This window comes from Pongo abelii, chromosome 19 (assembly GCF_028885655.2).
Source record: "Pongo abelii isolate AG06213 chromosome 19, NHGRI_mPonAbe1-v2.0_pri, whole genome shotgun sequence".
In the NCBI taxonomy this organism is placed as follows: domain Eukaryota; kingdom Metazoa; phylum Chordata; class Mammalia; order Primates; family Hominidae; genus Pongo; species Pongo abelii.
Window position 1 is genome coordinate 87,778,138 of NC_072004.2, and position 18,728 is coordinate 87,796,865.

The 18,728-nt window shown below is 47.6% G+C and overlaps 1 long non-coding RNA gene across 1 annotated transcript in view; it reads right to left on the reverse strand.

Moving 5' to 3' along the window:
- Positions 1-1,228: 1,228 nt before the first annotated feature.
- LOC112129663 (uncharacterized) overlaps positions 1,229-18,728 on the reverse strand; it is a 116,530-nt gene continuing 99,030 nt past the window's right edge. The window contains exon 3 of the long non-coding RNA XR_008515163.2: positions 1,229-2,725. This is a non-coding gene — a long non-coding RNA (uncharacterized LOC112129663). The remainder of the gene's footprint in view (positions 2,726-18,728) is intronic.

The following is an 18,728-nucleotide window of genomic DNA, read 5'->3' on the forward strand; positions in this document are numbered from 1 at the left end:
CCTTTAGAGAGAATGTACATACTTAGCCCCAGTTTACACACCCTTGATATTTTAAAGGATTCTAGAGTTCAAAGGAATTTTAGGAAGTCCTCTAGCCAACTCCTTTGCTTCCCAGACAAAACCATCCCAAAGGTTTTAGTTCTTGATTTCTGTCTAGCAAAGATGCAGATTTGGAATCCTGGCTCATGATTCTACAGACAGCATGTGAATGTGTGTGTGTGTGTGTGTGTGTGTGCTTGCATACACGTTACAGTCTCCCTTCCTCAGTTCCCAGTGGCTGTGTTAGTTTTGTTTCTTAATGAACTGTTTTGTTTTTCATGAGAAAGTTAGTTTCTCCTTTGTAAGTAAGGCTGTACTGGAGAGGAATCCCTGATACCTTGAAGGCCTGCCATGCCCACCATCAACAACACTCAGAAGGACATGGTCTCAGTTGGTTCTTCATACAACCCTACCATCCTGGAAACAATTGATTTGGTCAGCATTGGTGCCTGATCCAATAGCATCCATCTGTGGCTGCCTGAGGGCCAATGAAGTAACCAGACGCAAGGGCTCTGAATGCAGATTGGCTAAACCAGTCAACAGCATCAGTCAGTTAATAGTAAGTAACAAAGTAGAGGCACGGTCATTGAGTCACCCAGGAGGGTGACTAGTTGTCCCAGTTTGCCCAGGACTGTCCCAGGTTTAGCACTGAATGTCTTTCATCCCAAGAAACCCTTTAGTCCTGGGCAAACTGGGACCGTTGGTTACCCTCAGCTCATCATGACAGCAGAATTCTAAAGTCAGGGGCAGCGAACCCTGCTGCTGAACAGAGGATCAAAATGACCATGATGGGATTGCTCTTGTTATCTTTGGAAACCAACTAGTGCTTCTGCATCTGCTGAATGGCCTTGGGCTTTTTGAAAAGGCTTAGCTAGGCAGTGGCTGGGACTGTTTCCTATCTACCTTACTATCACTATGACTCTTGAATAAACCAGGATTTATGAAGGTAACGTAAGTGGATCTCTGTTCCTTGACACCTGTAGGAATCCAAGGAATACAATGCCTGCAACTGTGTGTCAAGCAAGGAAGGAAAAGGTGAAAGCCCGTCAACAATCTGTAAATTTCAATAGCTCTAAACATCTTCAAGAGGTTCTCCTCAATCATTTTGTGATGAATCTGAGATGTCCACAAGGACTCCATTGTTCTATTTAGAAGACACCAAATTCACTAAATGGTCATACAAGCACATCAACTGCAACATACAAAAGCTTTAATTCTTTTTGCAAAAAGCAAGCCATCTATTCGCCTTGGAAATAATAATGAAGTACAAATAGCTCTGACTCTGCATTTGGACAAGGGTGAACCATGATAGGTATTTAGGAAGGGTTTTAAATCACGTGTATGGTGGCTACAGAGTAAAAGGAACAGAGAAGACTCAACCTATTACCAGGTGTGTATGTGTCATCAGCACACACTGGGGGAGGAGAGTCCTCACTAAGTGCCACAACCCCTGATAGCTGTTAGTCTCTCATGAAGCCCACGATCTGGCATGGACTCCCAACTGCCACTTGAGAGAAGGTCTTCACAGCAGACTGTGCATCTGTGTCACAAAACACAGCTGCAATGAACAACAGTGTTCATTTTTTGCCCTTCCAAATTTATTCTTGTGTATGATCCAAGCAAAGAAAGTTGAGGATGGAGAACATGAGCCTTCACCATCAGTTCTGCTGCTGAAGCCTTCTCCAACAGCCCTAAGGTCCGAGAGCCTGATGAACTTCTGCACTGATCCGTGTATCATTCTGGAACTTGGTGGCCAGATCCCAAACAAATGAGAAGAGTTACCATTCCAAGGCTGCTTGCAATGCACAAACACTGGCCTCTTTACACGGAGCAGGAACAAAAATTTAGATCCTATTTGACCTAAGTGTGGTTAACTATTCACTCTGTATCCGGCTGGAAGATAATGGAGCAAACAAGAATTGCTGAGTACAAAGGCACAGCAGACATGGGAGGCGGGGGGCAAGAAAGGGTGTGGTAGAAAGCCCTTTGGTTCCCTGGGACAGGGAGGGGGAAGAGTCTCATGAGCAGTAGCAGCAGAGGAAACACTTTCCACAAGGAAGAAGGACAAGGTCTGTCATAATGAGTCTTCTTCAACTGTAGGTCACCTCCAGCGATGCATCCCTCTGCTCCTTCAGGTCAACACAGACTGTTTCTCAGGGTAAAGGTCTTTTCTTTCTACCCAAATGGCACCTCAAATCCAGAGGTCTCTTTATTCTCCAAAATAAGATTATCATTATTATTATTATTATTTGAGACAGGGTCTCTCGCTCTTTTGCCCAGGCTGGAGTGCAGTGGGGTAATCACAGTTCATTGCAGCCTCAACGTCCCAGGCTCCAGCCATCCTCTTGCCTCAGCCTCCTGGGTAGCTGGGACTACAGGCACATGCCACCATGCCCTGCTAATTTTTTATTTTATTATTATTATTTTTTTTAGAGATGGGGTCTCCCTGTGTTGCCCAGGCTAGTCTTGAACTCCTGGGCTCAAGAGATCCTCCCACATTGGCCTCCCAAAGTGTTGGGATTATAGGCATGAGGCACCATGCTCAGCCAAGAATTCTTGATCAAATCCGGAGCTCCTGCCTCTCAAGAGGTGCTCCAGCCTTGGCCAGGTCCTTCCAGGGGGTCCAGGTGGCATGCGGGGGTTCCGCTAAACTTCCTGGTGGGAATGTGGATCAGTCCTTCCCATCCTGTAGACCAAAAAACAGCATGAGAATTAGATTCTAGCTTCTGCCCTTTCAGGGGCTAGCATCACATTACTGTCATTGGTTTATAATGCTTTAGCTGTTGAACAGAACATATACTTCAAAAAGCAGTATTTTAGTTAAATGTCGGGGGTGGGGGTGGGGGAATGCCTATTTATACCTCTCAAGGAACTATCCACCCACTGAATCATCACCAGGAACCCTCCTACACAAATCCCACTACGATATCCAGAGCTGATTTTTTAAAATGCCACTGAACACAGCCAGTCCAGAGGAAGTGGAAAATTCTGTTTTTCAGCCGGTCACTATTATTTCTGTGATTTATGGGGCAGGGAGCATGGGGGTGGTAGATCACCCACTTTATAGTGGAAAGCTGAGGCACAGAGGGTGCCGGTGTTCTTGCTACAGAACAGCAGGGCTCTGGTTCCTAATCCTAATGTTTAGGATTTACTAGGAACTTCTCTCTGCTTCTGAAACACCCTTAACAATAAATTAGGAACTTAAGAGTGGATAGCTCAGAGGAAATGGTAAGACACCATTAAATATATTTATTTTTCCCTAATTCTGATAGCAAATAAATTAAGATGGAGTTGGACTCACGATACTTTCCTTGATGTTCACCCCCCAACATTACCTTCCATTACTGAGTAACAAATATATTGAATAGCACCAAATGCCTTCAGGAGACTGCCCTATTTTAAAACTGATGAGTCTTAGCAGTGCAAGTCAGGGGCCTTGTATTAGTCTGTTTTCACACCACTATAAAGAAATACCTGAGACTGGGTAATTTGCAAAGGAGAGAGGTTTAATTGACTCTCAGTTCCACATGGCTGGGGAGGCCTCAGGAAACTTACAATCATGACGGAAGGCAAAGAGGAGGCAAGGACCTTTCTCACATGGCGGCAGGAGAGAGAAAAGCAAGCAGGGGAAATGCCAGACACTTGTAAAATCATCAGATCTTGTAAGAACTCACTCACTATCATGAGAACAGCATGGGGGAACCCGCCCCCATGATCCAATCACCTCCCATCAGATTCCTCCCTCCACGCCTGGGGATTATGGGGATTACAATTCAAGATGATATTTGGGTGGGGATACAAAGCCAAACCATATCAGGCCTATTCACAGATACAGATAACACAGGCCTTATGAAACAGGCTGCCCTCTGGGTCTCTGATTCTAGCAATCACTATCAATCCACAAGGAATACCTGGGCAACCACAAATCCATGCATTCACAAGTACCATATTGGATTCGATGCTGTGGATACAGGAATCAGCCAGACAGGCAAACCCCATCCTCACAGGCCATAATGGAGACATAACATGGATCAAAGGTTTTCTTAGGCAAGTATGGGCCCAGAGGACAGCAAGGCCTTGAGGGAAATGCACGATGGATTCTGGGGGCCTTCGGAAACCACCAGGCCCCCTTCTGTCCCTCAAAAGACCTGGGGGCCCCGTTCAACCTGGTGCAAAGGAACTCTCCTTCATGAGGGCTCTAGCTGAGGCCTTGGTGGGGATGTGTGCAGTGGCCAGGAAACCCAGAGAGAAGGGCACCAGTGGCCAGAGATGAGATAATGACACTGTGGTGTTATTTTATAAACACACACACACGGGTTTTCGTCCAAAGTTCCTAGCTCATAACTCCCATAGCCCTTGTTACAGTCTTTTGCTATAATGTTGGGCCTCAGGAAACAGAACCCCTCTCCTGTGCTCCTTACACCTGTTCCAAGACAGGACTCTAATCTTCCCCACCTTTCTGACTATGGGTCTTGAGACCATCCTCCCCAGAGAGGAATCTGCCCTATACCTTGGGGAAGGAATGCTGACGTCATGAAGCTTCCATGAAACCCCAAGAAGTCAGGGTTCTTCAGGGAACTTCCAGATAGCTGGGCACATGGAAGTTCCTGGAGGGTGGAGCATCCAAGGGGGACAGGGAAGCCCCGTGCCCCTTCCCCCACACCTCACCCTATGCATCTCTCCACCTGTATCCTTTGTAACAGCCTTTAGAATAAACCACTAAATGTGTTTCCCTGAGTTCTGTGAGCTGCTCCAGCAAATTAATTGAACCCAAAGAGGAGAGTCATGGGAACCCCAACTTGAAGCTGGTCAGCGAGAAGTTCCAGAGGCCCGGACTGGCCACTGGTGTCCGGGGAGGAGGGGGCAGTCTTGGGTACTGAGTCCTCAACCCATGGGATCTGATGCTATCTCCAGGTAGATGGTATCAGAGTTGAATTGGTGTCGGGGAGAAACCTGCACACATTCGGTCACCAACGTCTTCCGTGTTGATTGTTGCAGTGTGAGGGCAGAGGAAAAGCATGGTTGGAGAGAGTTTTCCCTACACAGTCACGATGAGATCCCAGAGGGACTGACAAGAAGAAAAATGGTTCAAGACATTTCTCTGCAGATGAACTGGGACAGGACCGTCTGCATTTTAGAGTTAACTAAAAAATAAAAGGATGAAAAACCAAAAAGGCAACCAATGTGCAGACACAGAAGTGCTTGTGCGCTCCGGGCAGCTCTCTGATTGGTGGCCAAGAAGGAAGCCAGGAGTCTTTGCCACAGGTGTTGCCAAGGCCCTCTGGACACACCCTTTCATTTGGACCTGAAAACACTCCACACAAACCCAAAGTTCTGCTGACCTTCCTCTGGTTTCGTTTCTCCACCTGGTTAGCAGCCCTCTGAGCTGTCTCAGAGAGAGCCCTTTTCCCCTGGGAGACGCATGCAGCTCGCAAATTAATTGGCAACAGCCGGGTGAATCACCCAGGGACTTCCTTCTTGTTGCCGGGCAACTGCATGCACTTGGCAGTGGGACATTAAACACAGAGGGGAATGCTGTGAGGCATTTGCAAAATAAAATAAAAAGCAAAACATACAACAACCCAGACTCTCATCCCAGCAGGGCTGGCCCAGCCAAGGGGTGTGTGGGGGGATGAGGGAATCCACACAAGGGAGGAAAACGAGGTTAGGCCATAAGCAGATCCTAACTCTCCCTCCTCCCCACAAATCAAACTCTTCTAGATATGGCATTTGTATTCCATTAAAGACACACCTCTACTAGCCTAGAGAAAGACCATAGGAGGCGCAGGAATTAGAAGGCATCTAGACATCTGATCCCCTAGAATTACAGGGAAGCTTTGCAAAGCTCGCTGTGGAACTACCATAGCTACTGATTATGCTTCTCCATCGTACATCACTCCACAGGTTAAGTCACCTGACTGAGGTGACACAGGCCCCTCTAGGGCAGGATCCTTCCCTATCCTCCCCTCCACCCCCAGGCCCTTTCCACTTGAATGTTTTCATGTCTGTTGCTATGGCCACTGGGAGTTGATTAGACAAACCCTCCCAACAGATCGCCTTGCCCTGTAGACCATGTTTCTGGCCTCTTTAAAAAAACTCCAGACAGAAGTGAAATCTATGTACATTCTGTGTTTGGAAAAAAAAAGATGGGGACAAGAAATGGAAGAACAGTAGCAAGAGGGCTCCTGTGGGGGGCTGAATAGTAGCCCCCAAAGATATCCACATCCTGATCCCTGCAAGCTGTGAATCCTACCTCATATGGCAAAAAGCCCTGTGCAGATGTGATTAAGGATCTTGAGAAGTTGGCCTGGACTATCCAGGTAGGCCCTAACTGTGATCACAAGTGCCTTTATAAGAGAGAGGCAGAGGGAGATCTGATCCTGGAGAGGTACTAGGCAGTGTGATAATGGAAGCAAAAGGTTGGAAGGATTCAAGGAAGGGGTCAAAGAAAACAGATTCTCTCCCAGAACTTCCAGAAGGAAGCCCCACAGATGCCTGGACTTTTGCTCAGTGAAGCTGGTCTCTAGAACTGTAAAAGAATGAATTTGTGTTGTTTTAAGCCACTATCCTTCCCCAAGGCAGGAATAATCTTCCCCACCTTTCTGACTATAGGTCTTGAGACCCTCCCCAGAGCGGGACCCGCCCTATACCCTTGGGGAAGGAATGCTGATGTCATGAAGCTTCCATAAAACCCCAAGAGGACAGGGTTCTCTGGGGAGCTTCCAGATAGCTGAGCACATGGAGGTTCCTAGAGGGTGGAGCATCCAGGAAGGGCACGGAAGCTCCACACCCCTTCCCCTACACCTCACCCTATGCATCTCTTCACCTGTAGCCTTCGTAATAACCTTTAGAATAAACCACTAAAAGTGTTTCTCTGAGTTCTTCGAGCTGGAAAACCATCTTCTTCCTTGTCAGTCCCTCTGAGCCCTCATCTTGACTGTGCAGGGAAAACTCTCTCCAACCATGCTCTTCCTCTGCTCTCATCCCACAACAGTCAACACAGAAGATGTCGGTGACCAAATCTGTGGGGATTATCCCCCTGACACGGAGCTGTGGACACCTGCTGGGTGTCCTCCAATTCAATTCTGACCACTGAGTTTGTGGTCATTTATCACACCAGCAATAAGAAACTAATCTTGTCAATACAGTGTATTTTCCGAGAGCCTTTTGAAGAGGGTATCACAGGAGGGATATTGGTAATAGTGAAGGGGAGCTGGGCAAAAGGGGTGGGATCTGGAATTTGGCTTGGAAAGCTCGAACCAACACCCTGCAGCCTCAGCAAGAAAAGAGCAGGTCTGTGAGAGCATCTAAGGTAAGAAGTGGCCCCGGCTTTGAAGTGGGATGTTAAATTAAACCATTTGCTGACTGTAACTTGGGCAGGTGGCTTCATCTCTGAAAGCCTCAGTTTCATCATTGCAAAATAGAGATATTATTATCCACCTTGCAAAGCTCTTAGGATTAAATGAGATAATACGTGAAAAGCAGCTGGCACATGGTAGATGCCAAATACACCACAACCCTTAGGAAAGAGTAGGTGTGCACAGATGAGCATAACCTGTTAGTTGGCCACTCCCATATCTGTTCTACCCTTTCCTCTTTGTAACAGAACTCTAATTTGGAGTTCACACATTGCAGCCCAGAGTAAAAAAAAGACTGCATTTCCCAGCCTTCCTTGCAGTTAGATAAGATCATGTGACCAAAATCTGGCCAACGAGATGAAAGCAGAACTGTTGCAGGACTTCTGGGGAGGCTGCTTCAAAAGGTGCTGGAAGGAGGCCAGTTTTTACTTGCCTGCCTTTACTATCTTCTGCTTTCAATGAGGACATGATGGCTGGTGCTCCAGCAATCATCTTGGACTCTGAGGGACATGGAAAACGGAAGGCATGCAGTCTGATGGTCTAACAAGAAGACGGAGCCTGGATGGCTGACAACCCCACAGCTATCACGTTAGCCTTCAATGGCCTCCCTCCGGATTTCTATGTGAGAAAGAAATGCTCTTCTGTCTTAGTTAAGTCATTGTTGTGTTGTCTTGGATTTTTTTTTTTTTTTTTTTTTTTTAGACAGAGTCTCACCCAGGCTGGAGTGCAGTGGCACAATCTCAGCTCACTGCAACCCCTGCCTCCCGGGTTCAAGTGATTCTCCTGCCTCAGTCTCCTGAGTATCTGGAATTACAGGTGTGTAAAACCATGCCCAGCTAATTTCTGTATTCTTAATAGAGATGGGGTTTCACCATATTGGCCAGGCTGGTCTCAAACACCTGGCCTCAAGTGATCCACCTGCCTCGGCCTCCTAAGGTGCTGGGATTACAGGCATGAGCCACCGTGCCCAGCCCGTTGTCTTGGATTTTTAGTAATCATCATGGGTACAATATATCACAGATATAGGCAAGCAGGATTCAGAGTCACTCAAAGACAATGGTTCTCAAACTGTAGCCCTGATCAACAGGCTTGACATCACCTGGGAACTTGTTAGGAATGCAAGTTCCTGAACTCCACTCCAGATTTACTGAATAAAACTCTGAGAGTGCAGCCCAGCAATTTGCTTTAATAAGCTCTCCAGGTGATTCTGATGCAAACTCAAGTGTGAGAACCACTAGTCTAGAGCAAGATTTCTCAAGCAGGCATGCTTGGGGCTGGACAATTCTTGGTTGTGGGAAACTGTCCTGTGCATTGTGCGATGTTCAGTGCCATCCCCAGCCTCTACTCACTAGATGCCAGAGCCCCCCCAAACCTGATCCTAGGCGTGATCATCAAAAATGTCTCAGACATCAGGGTATGCCTGGGATGAGGGGAGCGGGCAGCAAAATTGTCCCCAGCGTAGAAACACTGTCCCAGAGGAGTGATTCTTAACCTTGGCTACGCTATAGAATCACCTAGGAAGCTTTTCAAAATTCCAGTGTCTCAGCCTCATCCCAACCCAGTTAAGGCAGAATCTATGAGGGCAGGACGGAGACAGCAGTGAAAACTCCCTGGCTGAGTCCAATGATGAGCCAACGTTAAGAATCGCTCATTGCAGAGGGGCAGCCAGCCAGAAGAGGAACTGTGTACTCCAAGCTGGTGAAGCTACTGAATCCTGATCGTGAGCAGGACATAAGAGGTTCCAAAGCAAAAACTGTAATAAGAGTGGCTGGGGTAGACTTGGGAACCAACGTTGTACCTGCCAGATGGGTGACTAGACGGGGTGGAATTCCTGGCAGCTGTGTCACCTCATTTCCCATAAGAACAGGGTGGACACCTTTCAGTCTCTCACATAAATAATCACACAAAGCCTCAGTTTCCTCTCCTAATAAACAGCACACAATAAGCCAGCTCCCACGAGGTGCTACGCATTAGCTCATCCCACGAAACGAACTGTCTTAATAAAGGCAGCCAGGTGACCATGAGCCTCTTTCAAGATAAACTCCATGGGCACAAGGATACTCTCTGAGCAAGCACAGATTTCACATATATTTAATGGAGCCCTGACAGTAAGCTTGGCAATGGGGCCATAAAGGAGGTGGAGTGGAGAAGGAGGAATTAAATGAGAAACCAGTGACCAAGAATGAGGGAGGGATGAACAAGCAGATGCCCTCTCCTTAAAAAGAAAGATTAAGTCCCATATAAATTCTTTCTCCTGCCGGGAATGACTTTTTTCTTCATTATTTCATTCCCAGCCTGCTCTGCTAAAATGCTGAGCCGAGCTTTTCCTTGTTTCCCTTGGCCTAAATCATTAAGTCCAGGATGTCAGTAGGGGGAGGCAAGGGGGTGTAGAGAAGAGGAGGAGAAAAGGAGGAAGCTAACCGGCTCTCACTCTCTCAGGTGTACCAAGTCACTGCAGGACCAGGATCAATGGCTTCCCTGCACTCTACATTTTCAGCCCCACCTGGCTAGCCCAGATAGAAAGATAAAGGAACAGGTACCAGTCTATAAAGCATACAGAAAAAGCCAACTCCCAGCATGTCTCCCAGAGGCCTTAGGGCCAGCATGTCCATTCTTTCCCAAGGGATTTGCCTTCTATTCTTTCAGTCCTTTTACTGCAGCTGATTGGGACAAGGAAGAAGAAATCCAATTGCTCCATACCAGCAAGACCAGAAAGACAAGGAACCCAGGATTCTGTTCCAGGTTTCTTTACTGTGTCTAAGGATTTCCAACAGGTCACTGCAACAAGTGAGTCTGAAGAATATAGGACGTTATTGCTTCCAGTGTTCCCACCTTCCTTTTTCTTTCTTTTTTTGAGACGTTGTTTTGCTCTTGCCACCCAGGCTGGAATGCAGTGGCGCGATCTCAGCTCACTGCACCCTCTGCCTCCCAGGTTCAAGCGATTCTTCTGCCTCAGCCTCCCAAGTAGCTGGGATTACAGGCACGTGCCATCCTGCCCAGCTAATTTATATATATATATATATATTTTTTTTTTTTTTTTTTTTGAGACAGAGTCTTGCTCTGTCGCCCAGGCTGGAGTGCAGGAGTGCAGTGGCGCCATCTCGGCTCACTGCAAGCTCCACCTCCCGGGTTCACGCCATTCCCCTGCCTCAGCCTCCTGAGTAGCTAGGACTACAGGCACCCGCCACCACGCCCAGCTAATTTTTTTTTTTTTTTTTTTTTTTTTTTTTTTGTATTTTTAGTAGAGACGATGTTTCACCATGTTGGCCAGGCTGGTCTCAAACTCCTGACCTCAGGTGATCTGCCTGCCTCGGCCTCCCAATGTGCTGGGATTACAAGCGTGAGCCACTGCACCCGGCCCACCTTCCTTTCCTTACCCTCACCACCCCCTCCTCACAAAGTCAGAGATCTCCCACTTGACTCAAGTCCCTGGGTTCCCTCCAGCCAGTAAACCTCGTGTGCAAATGTCCTGACTCTTGCAAATGTGTTAAAAAACAAACCTTAAAAAGCTTCCAGATGTTCTGTTTGTATTGTGGTGCTTCTCCGCACTGTTCTCCAGAGGCCAATACGCAGTGCACAGCATCCTGACTGCCCAGATAAAATATGAGGCAGCCAAGAGGCACAGCCTGGGGGTGAGTGGGGATGACCCTTCCCCCAGGACCACAGCTCCCCCAGTTCACCCATTAACTCTTCCATTGCCAAAGGGCAACTTTCCACGCAAAAACCTTCAAAAGACTGCAAAGGAACAAGCCTGATAAGCTTTTAGGTTTTGTCTCCTCTGAGTGTCCACCTCACCTCACCATTAAACTTCTCACACCAACTGCCTTTGGGATGTCAAGTCAGGGACTCAAGGACACAAGAGTGACCATCCTACTTAAGATGCTAAGTTACCATTTTCAAGGACATCTTAGGAGCTGGACCATCCAGAATGAGGGAACAGAGTTCATGAGTTGTCGAGGCCCCTCTGGGGCTGGTGGCCTCTGATCTACAGAAAGGTAATTGCCAACGGGCCAGCTTGTGCACACACAGCCACACACGCAACCCAAGGTGCACGCACCTGAGGGCCCACGATTCTTTGCACAGGGTGACGCCTGCTCCCTTTGATGCTTGCCGGATGTGTTCCCAATGGGCAAAAACCAGACCTCAATAAAACCCGGCATTATCAAGAGGCCGGTGGCTTGTGATTGCACCAGCCTGTTATCTCCGAGGCCCTGGGTGGGGCTGCTTTGCGGTTCTCCATTGAAAAGCATTAACTTATAGGTAGATCAAAGACCCTCCCGAACCAGCCGACCTGGATCCCTTGTTTGTCCTGGTGGACTGTGCCAAAAGATGGACTTTAAAGATAATAGGTACCCCAGTCCCAGACTCCCTTCTGCCCTCTCCTTATCATGCACTACGTCCCTCAGGGGCCATCCAACAGCCAATCATAAAGCCTTTCCTTCTCTTTCTTCAGATGACCCATTTAGCAGCAAGTGGGGGACCTGGACTCTGCCACAACAATGGGGATTGAGAGGGAGAGAGAAACAGTGACTTTGAGACCAGGCAGGAGCTCTTCTCCCCTTTGGGAATCAGACCAGGAGTGAGATTCCAGAGAGATGGTCACTGATTCCACTCTCTCCTCATGAGGGATAAACTGCTAAGTCCTCTTCACTTGGTCCCTAAAGTTCCCTGTTGGCCTCTACTGCCCACCCAGATGTTTGAGAGCCAGCGGTCAGTCTGCAGTGAGGACACAGTGGGACCTCTGAGTTGTTTGGATCTGGGTCACTGAGCAGGACTGCCCATTGATATGGGAGAGAAAGAGTATGTGTCGCCAGACTGGGTGCTGGCAGCCTGCTCGCCTCCTGATGTTCCCCAGCCCGGTAGTGTAGGTCGACCCGGTCAGCTGCAGGCTGCAGGCTGCAGTAGCAGCCATGTTTTCCTTCTTGTGTTGAGGGTACCAAGCTCACTGTCTGGCAAAGAAGAGGCAAACGAATGAATGAATGAACAAATGAACAAATGAATGGATCGCTAGCAACACAAACTAGTCATTTTAAAGCATGGGAGGCCCTTAGAATATGAAGCCACTCATTCCTACCAACAGGAAAACACTTCAGGTGGCAATTCTCAGAGATCCCACAGCTTAATGATAGGAAGTCAGATCAGGATTCCAGTCCTGGGTGTTAGCCTCTTAGGAGTCGTAGGCTCCTGGGCAAGTTACGTCAAATCTCTTGAACCCACCTGTAAAACAGGGATAATTTCTAGGCTTGTTGTGAGGACTGAGTTAAGTACTAAAGACTCAGTTAATTTTTTTTTTTTTTTTTTTTTTTGAGATGGAGTCTCTGTCTATTGCCAGGGTGGAGTGCAATGGCACAATCTTGGCTCACCGCAACATCTACCTCCCGAGTTCAAGCAATTCTCCTGCCTCAGCCTCCCGAGTAGCTAGGACTACAGGCACGCACCACCATGCCCAGCTAATTTTTGTAGTGTTAGTAGAGACAGGGTTTCACCAAGTTGGCCAGGATAGTCTCGATCTCTTGACCTCATGATCTGCCCGCCTCGACCTCCCAAAGTGCCGGGATTGCAGATGTGAGCCACCGTGCCCGGCCTATTTGTTCTTATTACTCTATTTCCCTATGGCATTATCTCCATTTCAAAAATACAGTCAGCATATTTCTGAAGAGGAAGGACGTTAAGCCACTTCCGTGGTTATTTTCCTGCTATAAACCATTCCTAAAATGTGTACAATAAAGCCCAGATCCATCTTCCATTACTCCTTTTTTTTTTCCTTTTTAAATCAATAAAATTGTTTGTAATATTTAGATTAACCCTTACCTCGCCTCCTTCTATATTCCCTCAACCACCCCTAAAAGTTCTGAGAACTTGTGTCCACATGCAGGGAGGAGGTAATGAAGGCAGGAGTCATGAGCAGGGCACTTAAGACACCCTCACCATGAATGATTTAGCTCAGCTACTGATAAAGGTGTTATTCCAAAACAGCTAAGACTAATCTAAACTCTAGCTTGGCTATTATTTCATGCTACATTACATAGAAATCCACCTCCTGTATCTTTCCCTCATGTCTTTCGTCTTTCTAATTTGTGTTCTCTCTTCCTTGAACCCCTGGTTTGTCTGTCTCTGTCTCACTCTCATTAGAGACACCACGGCCTTATGAGCCAAGATAGGCCAACTCAACTGGAAACGATGTTTATGGGGGCTCTGTCTGTTCTGCCTGGTCCTGGCCCTGCATGGCCTGGCCAGCTTGTGGCATCCGTGCCAAGGTGAGCGGGGGAGCTGGGCCTCGGCACCCTCCCATCACGATGGGGCCAGGCTGTTACCCAAGGCTGCAGCTGGACTCTCAGAGGCACGGGGAGGTCAGGCAGCAAGTTCACAGAACAGGCCACCCACACGGCACATCAGGGCTGCTGGACTGTCCCCAGGGCCAGAGCCGCTCTGGCCCTTGGCCCTGACTCGGAAGACTCCACCATATGGCCTCCCTCTGGGAGGGTGAGAGGAAGAAAAGAAGTAAACCAGGGGCTAGGAAGAGCCATGCTGCCCTCTGAATGCCAAAGACCCTTCTTGGGCATGGGGTTGGTGGGTATTAGATTTGCTCCCAGCAGGTCTGAGACAAGAAAGGGGGTGTCCAATAAATGAAATGGGTAACAGCTGATCGCAATACGATAGATGAGCAGATGAGAAGGGCTCTCCCTTTCTGCTCCTCTCGGGTTCATTTTCTCTCTCTCTCTCTCTCCAGCCCCTAAATGTGTTTCCAAGGTTTGATCTGAACTTCAAAAACCCTGAAGTTTTTGGGAGTCTTCACACTTTTCTAATTAAAGACCCAAACTGGATTTTCATGTTTGCAGAGAACTTTGACCAAAAGTGTAGGCAGCACAGCAAAACAGGAAGAGAACTATCTCTCTCTTGTTCTCTTGCGTTTTTTATTTTTGTTGTTGTTGTTCTCTCTCTCTCTCTCTCTCTCTTCCTCCTCCCCCTAAAAAGTACTGGGGGGTAGGGGAAGGAAGCAAACAAAACCTCTCTGCAGCTTTGGCCCCTAAGTCCCCTGAGCCTGCCAGTGTTCTGTTGACAGCCTTTCTCTTTTCTGCGGTCCTATAGGCACCAGTTCCATCCCTGTTGGGACAGGGGTGGGGGTGGGGAGAGCTGGGCAAGGCTCTGGGAAAAGAGAGGAAGGAGGCAAAGAGTAGATTCTCTGGCACAGCTGCCAAGAAAAGAGCCCGAATGCCTCGTCTCAGCGGAAGGCAACCCTCCTGGGCTCCCAGGCATGCTGGGGCTTGCTGAAAACCAGAGCCTTGGCTGGCAGAGGCGGTGGACACGGAACCAGAATTCAAAGGGGCGGCCGAAGGAGGGGGGTGCGGGGGAAGAGGGGGAGGTTTCAGTGAATCATATAAATTAGAGACAGAAAGGATGTCAGGCCACCTTCATTTCCTTCCTCTCCTAATGGGAATTATCTCATTAGCCCCGAGCTTCCTAGAGGCTAACTTTAAATGATTCCCGTAATGGGGGTTTCAATGTACACCCCACCTCCCCATCCGATCTGACTCTTAGGAGAGCTAAGAAGCTCTTAAAGGAACAGCAACAAAAAGACGCCAGTTTTATCTACTGACCACTGATATTTCATGCAACCTAAGGATGGCCCTTTCTCCTTCTAGGTCCACTTTTAGGAATTTATTGTGAGAAAATAGTCATGAATATGGTGATGAGCTGAATAATGGCACAAACTCTTGCTCCCCTCCACTCCCTAATAAAAGACAGTCATGTTCTAATCCCTGCTATGTATGAATGTTACTTTATGGTATATAGTAAAAGGGACTTGGCAGATGGAATTAAGTTAAAGGTCTTGAGATGGGGAGATTATCCTGGAATATCCAGATGGACCCTAAATGTAGCTGTAAGTGTTCATATAAGAAGGAAGCAGGGGAAGACTTGACTACAGAGAGGAGAATTCCACAAAGGCAGAGACTGGAGCGATGTGGCTCCAAGCCAAGGAATGCCAGCAGTCATCAGAAGCAAAAAACAATTCTCCCCTCAAGCCTCCAAAAGAAACCTGCCCTGCTGACAATGACTTGGTTTTAGCTCCAGAAGTCTCAGTCAGACTTCCGGCCTCCAGAGCTACAAGAGAAAAATCTGTGTTGCTTTAAACCACCAAGTTTGTGTAACTTACTACATCAGCTTCAGGAAGCTAGTACAGATATAAATAAAGTTTGCTGCAAGGATTGTCATCAGAGCCTTATTTCACAGCAAAAGGGAAAAAAATGTTGGAAACATAAAAAAACTATTAAAAAATAACCATGTCACATGTTCCTACAATGAAATACTAAACAATCAAGAAAATATTGAACTATTACTTAATGATAAGAGATTAACATCCTATAACTAAATGTGGTTCCTAAGTATTTCCTTTGCTTTTATACATCTTTCTAATAGTAAGCATCTTATAATTCCTTCTGTCATTGTATAAGTTACATGTTTATTTGCAGAGTGGTATGAGTGTTAAGGATGGTTTGATCCCTTTCTATGAATAAAGATGCAGGAACTGCTGGAAATTTAGTAGAGGAAGTCAAACAGAGCAGGAGGTCCAGAGTTGGCATCCTTCTGGGCTCTGAAAACCCCCAAGGTTCCTGGCAAAAAGACTCTCCTCTACACACACCTCATCCTGGCACCATGGGGCATCTGGCCTGCAGACCCTGCCTGCTAACAAATGAAAGAGTCCAGTCTCCTTACCGTGCAGCCCAATTCCCCAACCCCCCACCTCAAGTCTGGGAGAAATACAGACTTGAGTTGGGGGTTGGGGAATTGGGTTGCAAAAATAACCCTCAAAGCATGGTTATTTTTGCCTCCTTACTCTTCTCTGTCTCTCAAGGTTGGGTGGTGTATTAGTTTACTAAGGCTGCCATTTCAAGTTAGTACAAACTGATGGCTTAAAACAACAGGAATTTCTTCTCTCACAGTTCCGGAGGCCAGAAGGCCAAAATCAAGGTATGGAGAGGGTTGATTCCTTCTGGTGGTTTTAGGGGAGAATCTGCCCCCTGCCTCTCTCCTGGCTTCTGCAGGCAATCCTCAGCATTCCTTGGCTTGTGGATGCACCACTCCAATCTCTGCTCCATCTTCATAGTGCCTTCCTCTCTGTCTTCTTCTCTTCTAAGGATGTGTCATTGGATTTAGGACCTGAATCCAGGATGATTTCATCTCAAGATCCTAGCTAATTACATGTGCAAAGGCCCTATTTCCAAATAGGTTAGATTCTGAGGTTCTAGATGGACATGAATTTTGGAAGATCACTACTCAAACTATTACAGAAAGCCTTCATCTTCTCTTTCTCTTTGGAGATAGGATCTCACTCTGTAGCCCTGGCTGGAGTAAAATGGTGCCATCTTGGCGCACTGCAACCTCCGCCTCCCAGGCTCAAGTGATCCTCCCACCAGGATCCTCTACAAAAAATACAAAAATTAGCTACCTGTGTGGCTAATTTTTGTAGAGACAGTCTCCCTATGTTACCCAGGCTGGTCTTGAACTCCTGGGCTCAAGCAATCCGCCTACCTCTGCTTCCCAAAGTGCTGGGATTATAGGTATGAGCCACCATAGCCAGCCTCCCTGCTCTCTCTCTACTTCAGTTCATTTTTTTTTTCTGTTTCAGTAATTCCACAAGGTCTTCTCTGATTCTTCCAGGTCCCATCCCTTCACAGAACTTTTCTGTAGTCTGCATCCCACAATTCAGCCATAATGCCATACTCTCATCCCCTGTTCATTGCCCAGGACCTACAGATGGAAGTATCCAAAGGCAGATGGACACTGCCTAAACGGATGAACTTCCCAACAACTGCAGTTGCCAATGTCAGAATGGGTGGCCTCAGGAGAGATAAAATTCTCCATCATTAAAGTGGCCAAGCAGAAAGCACCTATCTGGACAGGCTGGGAGGATGTTGTGGGTCTGAATGGGAGATGGAATTAGGTGGTCAAAGAGAGTCTGATTTTATTAAATATGAGAGCAAAGGCTGTACTCAAATAACTTAGTACAGTGCTGAGCACTGAAAAGGCACTAAGCAGATGGGTATTACCCCACTAGGGATGTTCCCTTAAATCTCAATCTTCCTCCTTTCAACAAATGCATGGAACTATACAAAGCAAAATAAACCATGAGAAAGAAAATGCTAAGTCTGAGACTATTTGTATATTCAATGGCCATTTGCAGACCACCTCCTTGGTATACTGCACTATGGGATAGAATCTGACACTCTTCTGCAAGTCTCTCTTCTTTGATGGCAAGGTGACAAGCAGGGCATGGTGGCATGAGCCTGTAATCCCAGCTACTTAGGAGGCTGAGGTGGGAGAATCACTTGAGCTTGGGAGTTCAAGACCAGCCTGGGCAACATGGTGAGACCCCATCTTCAATTTTTTAAAAAAGCAGCAGCAGCAGCAGCAGGTGATAAACCATTGCAAATCCCATGCCAGGAGACACCTAAATCAGCACCTGCCATGGTTATGTGACCTGAGAAAGGAACTCAATGCCACCAGAATGTCTAGATGAGCAGTTGGAGGGTCCCTTGGCAAAACCTAAGAGATGGGGTTCTGGGATCTATTTTTGTGCCTGCCCAACCCACTAAGAAAGGGAGAGAAGGCAGAGGAGCTGCTCTCTGCAGCAGCCAAGGGCAGGCTGTCTGCTCATGCTGGAGCCCAGACAAAGGACACCCACCCGGTGGTGATTTATCAGCCGTGGGAGGCCCAAGAAGCTCTTAAGCCGCAGGTGGGTGCCTGTAAAGCCACCCTCCCTGGGGAGCACAGACCTCAGGCCTTGCTCTGCTGCTAATCACCATAAGCACCCCGGTGCCTCAACCCCGATCTGGGTGGCCCTTAACCACTCCCAAAGCCCTGTCACATGCTCGGTGATCTCAGCCGGCCTCACATAAACCCTGTCAAGTAAGCAGGACAGGTGTTGTTATTATTCCCACTTTACAGATGGGGAAACTCTGGGGGAGCAGTTTGATGGCTTGCTCAGGGCCACCCAGGGAGTGTATGTCCCAATTCCTCCCATAGACTAGGCAGGCAAGTGGCATCGCCACTCCCTCTGTGCTGCCCGCCAGCACTTGAGGGTTTTACAAAGGTGGCAACAAATACCAGGGATGTCTCTTCCCCCTGGGCCCTGGGTCCCTTTTTGGACACTGGGGAGCCTGACTCACTAAAACTCCTGTGTCTTTCTGTTCAATCATCCTCCCTCCTCCTGCTTGACAGTTTGGAAGTGGAGGGGCAGGGCCCTGGCAGGAGTAGACATAGCTTGTGCCCAGGCTGAGCCTCCCCCAGGAGCAGTAAAACATGCCTTTTGGGATCTGAGAGGAGAAGCTG